This window comes from Triticum urartu, chromosome 2A, assembly GCF_056163025.1.
Source record: "Triticum urartu cultivar PI428250 chromosome 2A, HENAU_Tu73, whole genome shotgun sequence".
Lineage (NCBI taxonomy): Eukaryota > Viridiplantae > Streptophyta > Magnoliopsida > Poales > Poaceae > Triticum > Triticum urartu.
The window spans coordinates 564,609,002-564,619,079 of NC_141874.1; positions in this window are offsets into that span (position 1 = coordinate 564,609,002).

The following is a 10,078-nucleotide window of genomic DNA, read 5'->3' on the forward strand; positions in this document are numbered from 1 at the left end:
AAGGAACGATCTCAATGATCAACTTGTGTGTCTAGAGGTGCCCCCTGCCCCTGTATATAAAGGATCCAAGGGGGAGGGCTGGCCGGCCAAGGAGGAGGGCGCAGGAGAGTCCTACTCCCTCTGGGAGTAGGATTTCCCCTCCAATCCTAGTCCAACTAGGATTCCTCGGAGGGGAAAAGAGGAGGAGGTGGCCGGCCACCTCTCCTAGTCCTAATAGGACTAGGGAAAGGGGGAGGCGCGCAGCCCATCTAGGGCAGCCCCTTCTCTTTTCCACTAAGGCCAATTATGGCCCATATAGCTCCCGGGGGGTTCCGGTAACCCTCCCGGTATTCTGGTAAAATCCCGATTTCACCCGGAACACTTCCGATGTCCAAACATAGGCTTCCAATATATCAATCTTTACGTCTCGACCATTTCGAGACTCCTCGTCATGTCCGTGATCACATCCGGGACTCCGAACAACCTTCGATACATCAAAATGCATAAACTCATAATAACTGTCATCGTAACGTTAAGCGTGCGGACCCTACGGTTCGAGAACAATGTAGACATGACCGAGACACGTCTCCGGTCAATGACCAATAGCGGGACCTGGATGCCCATATTGGCTCCTACATATTCTACGAAGATCTTTATCGGTCAGACCGCATAACAACATACGTTCTTCCCTTTGTCATCGGTATGTTACTTGCCCGAGATTCGATCGTCGGTATCCCATACCTAGTTCAATCTCGTTACCGGCAAGTCTCTTTACTCGTTCTGTAATACATTATCCTGCAACTAACTTATTAGTTGCAATGCTTGCAAGGCTTAAGTGATGTGCATTACCGAGAGGGCCCAGAGATACCTCTCCGACAATCGGAGTGACAAATCCTATTCTCGAAATACGCCAACCCAACATCTACCATTGGAGACACCTGTAGTACTCCTTTATAATCACCTAGTTACGTTGTGACGTTTGGTAGTACCCAAAGTGTTCCTCCGGCAAACGGGAGTTGCATAATCTCATAGTCATAGGAACATGTATAAGTCATGAAGAAAGCAATAGCAACATACTAAACGATCGGGTGCTAAGCTAATGGAATGGGTCATGTCAATCAGATCATTCAACTAATGATGTGATCCCGTTCATCAAATAACAACTCTTTGTTCATGGTTAGGAAACACAACCATCTTTGATTAACGAGCTAGTCAAGTAGAGGCATACTAGTGACACTATGTTTGTCTATGTATTCACACATGTATTATGTTTCCGGTTAATACAATTCTAGCATGAATAGTAAACATTTATCATGATATAAGGAAATAAATATTAACTTTATTATTGCCTCTAGGGCATATTTCCTTCAATTACACAAACTCGGTGGGACCGATTTTGGTAATAGGCAAACAGAGAGTTGGTGAGGCAAACTCGGTTGGACCGATTCACTCATCTCGGTTAGACCGAAACGTTATGAAGGGAAACAGAGAGTTTGCATTGCAATCTCGGTGGGACCGATCGCTCATCTCTGTTGGACTGAAACGTTACGAAGGGAAATAGAGAGGTTGCAATCCCATCTCGGTGAGACCGAGATCCCTATCGGTGAGACCGAAAAGACTAGGGTTTGTGGCAGTGCCTATGTCGAGTGAACTCAGTGGCGCCCGGTAGGAAATTTCGGTGGGGCCGAGTTTGACTTTTGGTTTGGGACATATGTGGATATGACAAAGTATTTGAGGGTTTTGGAGCATATCACTAAGCATTTTGAGCAAGTAACTCATTAAGCAACACCTCATCCCCTTTTAATAGTATTGGCTTTTCCTATGGACTCAATGTGATCTTGGATCATGATACATCTCCAACGTATCTATAATTTTAGATTGCTCCATGCTATATTATCTACTGTTTTGGACTATATTGGGCTTTATTTTCCACTTTTATATTATTTTTGGGACTAACCTATTAACCGGAGGCCCAACCCAGAATTGCTATTTTTTGCCTATTTCAGTGTTTCGAAGAAACGGAATATCAAACGGAGTCCAAACGGAATAAAATCTTCAGGAACATGATTTTCTCACCGAACGTGATCCAGGAGACTTGGACCCTGCTCCAAGGAACAAAAGAGGCGGTCATGAGGGCGGGGGGCGCCCCCCCTAGGGCGCGCCCCCCTGCCTCGTGGGCCCCTCGTTGCTCCTCCGGCGTACTTCTTCCTCCTATATATACACACGTACCCCCAAACGATCAGAAGAGGAGCCAAAAACCTAATTCCACCACTGCAACTTTCTGTATCCATGAGATCCCATCTTGGGGCCTGTTTCGGAGCTCCGCCGGAAGAGGGTCGTCATCACGGAGGGCTTCTACATCATCCTAGCCCCTCTGATGAAGTGTGAGTAGTTTACCTCAGACCTTCGGGTCCATAGTTAGTATCTAGATGGCTTCTTCTCTCTTTGAATCTCAATACAAAGTTCTCCCCTCTCTTGTGGAGATCTATTCGATGCAATCTTCTTTTTGCGGTGTGTTTGTTGAGACCGATGAATTGTGGGTTTATGATCAAGTCTATCTATGAATAATATTTGAATCTTCTCTGAATTCTTTTATGTATGATTGGTTATCTTTGCAAGTCTCTTCGAATTATCCGTTTGGTTTGGCCACCTAGATTGGTAGTTCTTGCGATGCGAGAAGTGCTTAGCTTTGGGTTCGATCTTGCGATGTCCTTACCCAGTGATAGAAGGGGCAGCAAGGCACGTATTGTATCGCTAGCTACATATTACTATAGACAGTTCTGTTTTTGACAGATTCTGTTTTTCGTGTGTTGTTTGCTTATTTTGATGAATCTATGGCTAGTAAAATAGTTTACAATCCATAGAGAAGTTGGAATACAGTAGGTTTAACACCAATATAAATAAATAATGAGTTCATTACAGTACCTTGAAGTGTTCTTTTGTTTTCTTTCGCTAACGGAGCTCACGAGTTTTCTATTTTGAGTTTTGTGTTGTGAAGTTTTCAAGTTTTGGGTGAATTCTTTTGATGGATGATGGAACAAGGAGTGGCAAGAGCCTAAGCTTGGGGATGCCCATGGCACCCCCAAGATAATCCAAGGACACCAAAAAGTCAAAGCTTGGGGATGCCCCGGAAGGCATCCCCTCTTTCGTCCACTTCCATCGGTAATTTACTTGAAGCTATATTTTTATTCACCAACATGATATGTGTTTTGCTTGGAGCGTCTTGTATTATTTGTGTCTTTGTGTCTTAGTATGCCACAATCATCCTTGATGAACACACCTTTTGAGAGAGCCATACATGAATTAAAATTTGATAGAATACTCTATGTGCTTCACTTATATCTTTTGAGCTAAGTAGTTTTGCTCTATGTGCTTCACTTATATCTTTTGAGCTAGATAATTTTGCTCTATGTGCTTCACTTATATGTTTTGAGCGTTATAATTTCGCTCTATGTGCTTCACTTAGATCTTTTAGAGCATGGTGGTGGATTTGTTTTAAGTATACTATTGATCTCTCATGCTTCACTTAAATTATTTTGAGAGTCTCTTAATAGCATGGTAATTTGCTTAATAATAATATGCTTGGTATTCAAGATTTGTGAAACTTTCTTTTGAGTGTGTTGAATACTAAGAAAAGATTGAAGCATGATAATTGTTTTGAGATATGGAGGTGATAATATTAAAGTCGTGCTAGTTGAGTAGTTGTGAATTTAAAGAATACTTGTGTTAGAGTTTGTGATTCCCGTAGCATGCATGTATGGTGTCGTGGTTTTGTCATGGTAGATGTCCTCGTGAAAGGACTTAGTCGTGGAGCCATCGCATGGGTTAGCTTGAAGGGGTTAAAGCGGACACAGGGACGCAAGAGAATTTATACTAGTTCGGCCCCTTCGATGAAGGTAAAAGCCTACATCTAGTTGTGATGGAATTGATGGGGTTTCGATGACTAGGGAGCAAACAAGCTTCGCCTAAGTCTCGAGTTGTTGTTCGTCGTCCTTGAACCGCCGCCGGGTCGTCCCCTTATATACACGGGTGACGCCCGTCGGTTCACAGAGTCCCAATACCGGCTCATAGATGTGTCCAGTTCGGTCTCTACTTATTCCTAACTTACAATACAAGTTACATACCAACACCGGTTTACGGCTACAGGCCTTGAAACGACTATGGGCCTTGAGCCCTCATCTGCCTTCTTGGGCTTTAACATAGTTAACTACTGACGAAGTTAACCCGGCCCAGATAGGCCGGTTTATGCCCAGTAGTGATATCCCCAACATTAAGCCCCAGATTGATTTGAATAGGTTCGTGTCAATCCTTAGCAAAAATCTTCATCTTCAACATCTTCCTGTAGTTTGTTGAACCGCCGTGATGTCATCTTCTCTGGTCGTTGTAAACCAGCGTGACATCACCTGTTATAAAGAACCTTATCCATGATACCTTTTTTTGTTTAATAGGTCTGCGACAATTGAGGCGATAGCTTCATTTCCAAACCCATGGTCCCTTGATTTTTGCGCCTGACACATGTCCCTTGCCTTATAAATAGGACCGAAGGGTCATTTATTTTTCCCCTTCATGCCCTTCTGCTTCGTCTTCCCCGCGTCGTCCAGCTTCAGAGCTCCGCCGCCGTCGACGACCTCTGCTCCAACCTTGGCCGCTGCATCACCCTGATTGTACCAGAGCATCACGGCGACCTTCTGTTTGTTCCTTGGCTCCGGTTAGTTCTTCACCTTTTCCTCCATAGATCCGTTCTAGGGTTTCCAAGTTCTTCAGTGTTCATTGTATGCTTCGTACTCATATGATAGATCTTTAGATGAACCTGTGAAGCTTTGCTCTGTGTAGCGGTAGTTTTTAGCATCCGCCTTCACTTACATGCCTCAAGCCCATAGATCTACCTGTATCTCTGCCCATTGATTCGGTACTGTTCTTTTTTGAACCTTGAATATTTTCCTTCTTTTCTGAACTTGCTTCAGATCCATCGCCGTAGAGAAATCTTGTGAAATCTGTTTCTGTACACTTACCCATCCGCAATCTCAACAGTTTCAATGCTTAGATCCAGCAGTTTAACTTTGTAGAAAAATTGCCAAACCGGTATATACCATTAGTCCCCTTGTTGAACCGCCAGATGCTGTTGCTTCATAAAACTCCGGTTTAGATAGAGCTGTCTCCGGTTTAATATTGTACATACCAGTGTACTTTAATCAATGCATTCTTGAACCGGAATCACCTATCTTGTAGATTTCATCATGGCCAAGCAAGTATATGAGTGCAACTTGGTTCCTTCTCGCGTCACAGAGACTCAATTGAACAATTTAGTCCTAATCGGCGCTTTAGGCAGCAAAAACACCATCCATTGGAGGGTCCCTGGCAAAGAATGCCCTCCCACACCTCAAGAAGGAGAGGTCATCGTTTTCGTAGATCACTTAGCCCGGGGCTTTAAGCCGCCCGGTTCTAAATTTTACCGGGACGTTTTAGCCAATTTTCAACTCCGCCCACAAGACACTGGCCCCAACTCTGTTACAAACATGTGTCACTTCCAAGTGCTCTGTGAGGTGTTCTTTCAAGAGGAGCCCACAGTTGAGTTGTTCAGAGACTGATTCCATCTAAACCGCCGTACTGAGTTTACTGACGGTTCCAATACGGAATTGGGTGGTGTGGCGATTCAGAAAAGGAAAGAGGTCACATACCCTCACGCCAAACTGCACAGCCACCCCAAAGAGTGGAATCAAACATGGTTCTATTGCAAAGACACCTCCCCTGCTGGTGAAAATCCTTTGCCTGGCTTTCATCCGGAGCGGCTTAGCAATACACACCCCTTTCCGCAAAGGTTGACTGCCAAGGAGAGAAGCAAATACGCTCCTCAACTGTCCAAGCTCAGAGCCTTCATGGCCAATGGTTTAACAGGAGTCGATCTCGCTCGCTGTTGAATATCGTGGAGCATACTGCCCCTTAGTCAGCGCTCCGGTTTGATGTGTGAGTATACTGGCAGTGTTGATGACCCACTGCGTCATGCTAACATCCAGCTCGCCGACGAAGAAATCACAGAGGCTGTGAATAAAATGCTGAATGAACCAGAACACGTCTGTGCTCGAACCGGCCTGCTTCCCTTCTGTGCCACCAACAAACCGCCAGCTGTAAGAGTTTGATTTTTCTTTTTACTGAACCTGTTATTGATATATCTGGTCATTGTTTAATATCAATGTCTGTTTAAACAGGGTAATGATCCGTTTTGGAGCAAGAAACTTCCACAGGAGAAGCCAGAAAAAACAGACAAACCGGAACGACCAACCCGGCCAAAGACTAAAGTCGTGAAACGGCCAGCTCATAAGAAGAAAACCACTGCATCTTCTGATCCGGCCCCTGATGATGATGTGGGTAATCCGGACCTTGAGGTAGAGCTTGACTCACTTGGCTTATTTTTCATGCGCCTTATTGATGATGATATTTGTCAGGATGATGCCGAAGCCAGCCATGCTGATGCTGCAGAGGTAATTACTCTCTCTTCCGATTCAGACCCTTTGCCTTCACTAAAAATCCGTCAGGCAAACCAGAAGGTTAAATTTTCTCATCCTCTTGCTTACTTGGATCCCAAATTTCTTATGAAGACCCAACAGCACGAAGCTCGCCGCACAACCCGGCACAGCGGCCAGGTAGTTACCTCCGCCGGTTTACCGAACAGTCCGGTTCGGAAACGCCATTCAGAGGTCTCTAATTTGCTTGTCAGTGCTTGTCCTAAAGCGGGCTGTTTTCGTCAACCTCTTAATCCATCTGACTCCGATTATCAGGTTACTTCACACTCATCCTCTGGCGAGTCATCGGCTACTCAGCTGCCACCGCTCAAAACGGTGCTTGGGTAAGCTATACTTATCACAATATTTCCGGTACATCACCTTGGAACATATGTTGTATTTGACTTTGTTATTCCTTTCAGGGCCAAGCCTAGGCCGAGCAAGAAGGCTCGCCTGGATAAAGCAGCCAAGGAGGACGCCGTCCCTGAACCGGGTAAAACACCAGATCTTGAAGCGGCTATTCCTGAAGATATACCCAATGATCCACCACAGCAAGATGACGATTTTATTGCTGAAGAAAGGCCTATTGATACCTCAAGTCCTGTCAACCAGCCCACAAGCCCCATCCGGTTTGGAAGATCCACCAGTCCATCCCAGCTTGCTGAAAAACCGACTGCGCCAGTGCAAACCGGTGATGCTAAGGATGATGAAGTTGTAATTATTGGCATTGGCCGTACAGAGCCCAGCAACCCTGTTGTTTTATCCAAGCATACCGCCAAAGAAGAATTTGCTACCATGGGCAAAGGCAAGTGGAATGTTGACTTGGCGACCTATGCTGCTCTGAATGCCCATGATCTTCATTCTGGCTACCTGAATCGGCTGTATACCAGCCATGATTATGAAGCTGGTCTGGTGAATATGATGAAAGAGAAATTTGAGGTAACTTTCATGTACTTTTTCCTATTTGGATATTTCAATCTTGTTAACTCTCCTAGCCCCCAAGGGCCGGTTTAGAATCTTCATCCAAACCGGGACTTGCTAATATAAATCCCAATGCTTCGGAATTCGCTGATGTAGCCCCCAAGGGCCGGTTCAACTTAGTGTAGTTAAACCGGGACTTTAAGTAATTGAGATCGCAGCATCAGAATTTATTCGAGCAAATTGCCATTAGCCCCCAAGTGCCAAGTTGAATACTTATATTGATCTTGGGACTTTATAATCAAGTGAAATATGAAGATCAAATAGGCATTAGCCCCCAAGCGCCAAGTGCATAACTTGTTATGTGGTTGGTGCTTCAATTCTTGCACTGCTTGCTAAATCATATAACTGTTTGTATGCAGGCTGAGCTGAAGACAAAAGAAAACCAAGTCGCCGATCTCCAAGAAAATCTGAAGTCCCAACAAGCTGAAACCTCCAAAGAAAAAGAGGAATTAACCAGCGCTTTAAGTGCCATGGAACAGCTTAAGGAGGGCTTCAAGAAAGAGCAGGCGGATTGGGCCACTGAAAAATCCGCTTTAACCAAACGAGCAGAAGATGCCGAGGCTGCACTGAAACCGGTGGTGGACGAACTGACCAGCATAAAGCGGCATGTGCATGACATGACCATTGCTATCTTTGGTAAGCTGGTTTGATTTTTGGATTGATTCGGCCGTCTTATAGAGCTGCCAGTTTGTTAACCCTTTGTAATATTTCAGGGACACGCATTGGTCACTTGGGGTCAGATGTGCGGAAGAAATTGAAAGCCGCCTACACATTGATTGAACAACTATACACTGGTGCACAGCGGATCACCTGTACTGCATCCCACAACAATCTGGCGCCCACTTTGATACAGGACACTCTGAAGGGACTGTCGATGCTTCCTGCCCGGGTTGAAGAGCTAAAGAAATCTGCTGCTCGAACCGGTGCGATCAATGCCTTAATCCGGGAAAAAGCTTGGGTGCCGGATTTTGATCCTGTTGAAGCGGCTCAGGGCTATCCCAGCTTGAAGGAAGACGGGTCAGAGTTTAGTGAAGCGGATCTGCGAGCAATAAACCAGGAGGTGCGTCCGCTAGCTTGTCAATTGGTTGAAGAAGCAGACTTGTCTCATTATCAAGCCCAATATGACAACCAAAACAAGCGAGTAGCTGCACCAATTCCTGAAGCGGAAAATCTTATCCCTCCAATCCGTAAGCATACTTATGCTCCCGATATTGAACCGTCGTTGCTGACCCATGATGAAGCTGTCTTTCGAGCATTAATGGGAATCGACTGGACAACTGTTGATTTCCAGCCGCTGGGTAGAGAAGCTGAAGTTGAAGCGGCGCGGGATGACCCACAACCATCGGGCCAGGCTGGTGACCAAGCTTGAAACGGAAGCCGGTTTAAACTGCTTCTCCTTTGCAAAAAAACAATGATCTTATTTTGGGCACCGTGTTGCCTTGTAATAGGCTAGCCAATACTCTTGATTTTGATATGCCTTCGTGCATAATTACTACAACTTGTTCTTCCTTTAGGTGATGAACTTTCCAAAGTATTTTCTGCCATCGTTGGGCATGAAGTTGGCTTGGTCAATCTTGAAGCGGAGGTTTATAAACCCACACTGTTGGAGGAGATAGTAGCTCCTGTATATATATAATGCCGGTTTACCATGTAAACCATGCCGGGTTATAACAAAACACCGTGTTACTCCGTAATAGGATGTTAATAAAAAATCAAACCGGGAAAATAGTCTCCGGATAAAAAATGGACTGTGTTCCGTCAATTGACAGTTTGAACCGGCTTCAAACTTTGTCGGTTTAAAAAACGCAACAAAAAGAAAGAAATATCTATCAAAGAAACATGTGAAGCAAAGGCAATGATAAAACTGTTTGCAAAAAGAGGCTTTATTTGAGCCGATCAGATGGCGTTACCATGGTCGGACACGACCAAGCTCCCGATAGGTGTAGCTGTGGTTCAAGTCAGCCAGGTCCCCAAATGAAACCGTGGCATTTATGCCGATCAAGAGGCGTGGCAATGGTTCGGGTTCGACCAAGCCCCCAAGTGATTCTGTGGCCTTAGGCCGATCAAGAGGCGTGACTGGTTCAGACGTGACCAAGTCCCCAAGTGCTCTGGTGGCTCTCGCCTATCAAGAGGTGTTGCATTGGTTCGGACACGGCCAAGCCCTCAAGTGATATAACATGATGCTTTCAAAAGCTAACTCAAGGGGTAAACCGGAGGCCGCTTTAGAACAACTCCGTGTAACCACACATGATGTAAAAGAACAGATACCCCACTTTAGCTGAGGTTCCAATTTATTATATTTAATCATATATATACATCGTCGTAATATGTACATAAGTAGAGCCAATGGCTCAGGTATAGTAAGGCCGAAGATGAGCTATGTTCCACGGCCTGTTGGTCTCCTCCTCTGATGTACATGAGTCTTTATGCTCTCGAATATCGATCAGATAGTATGACCCGTTGTGCAGATTCTTGCTGACCACGAAAGGTGTTGGGGAACATAGCAGAAATTCAAAATTTTCTATGCATCACCAAGATCAATCTATGGAGTAATCTAGCAACGAGGGAAGGAGAGTGCATCTACATACCCTTGTAGATCGCTAAGTGGAAGCATTCAA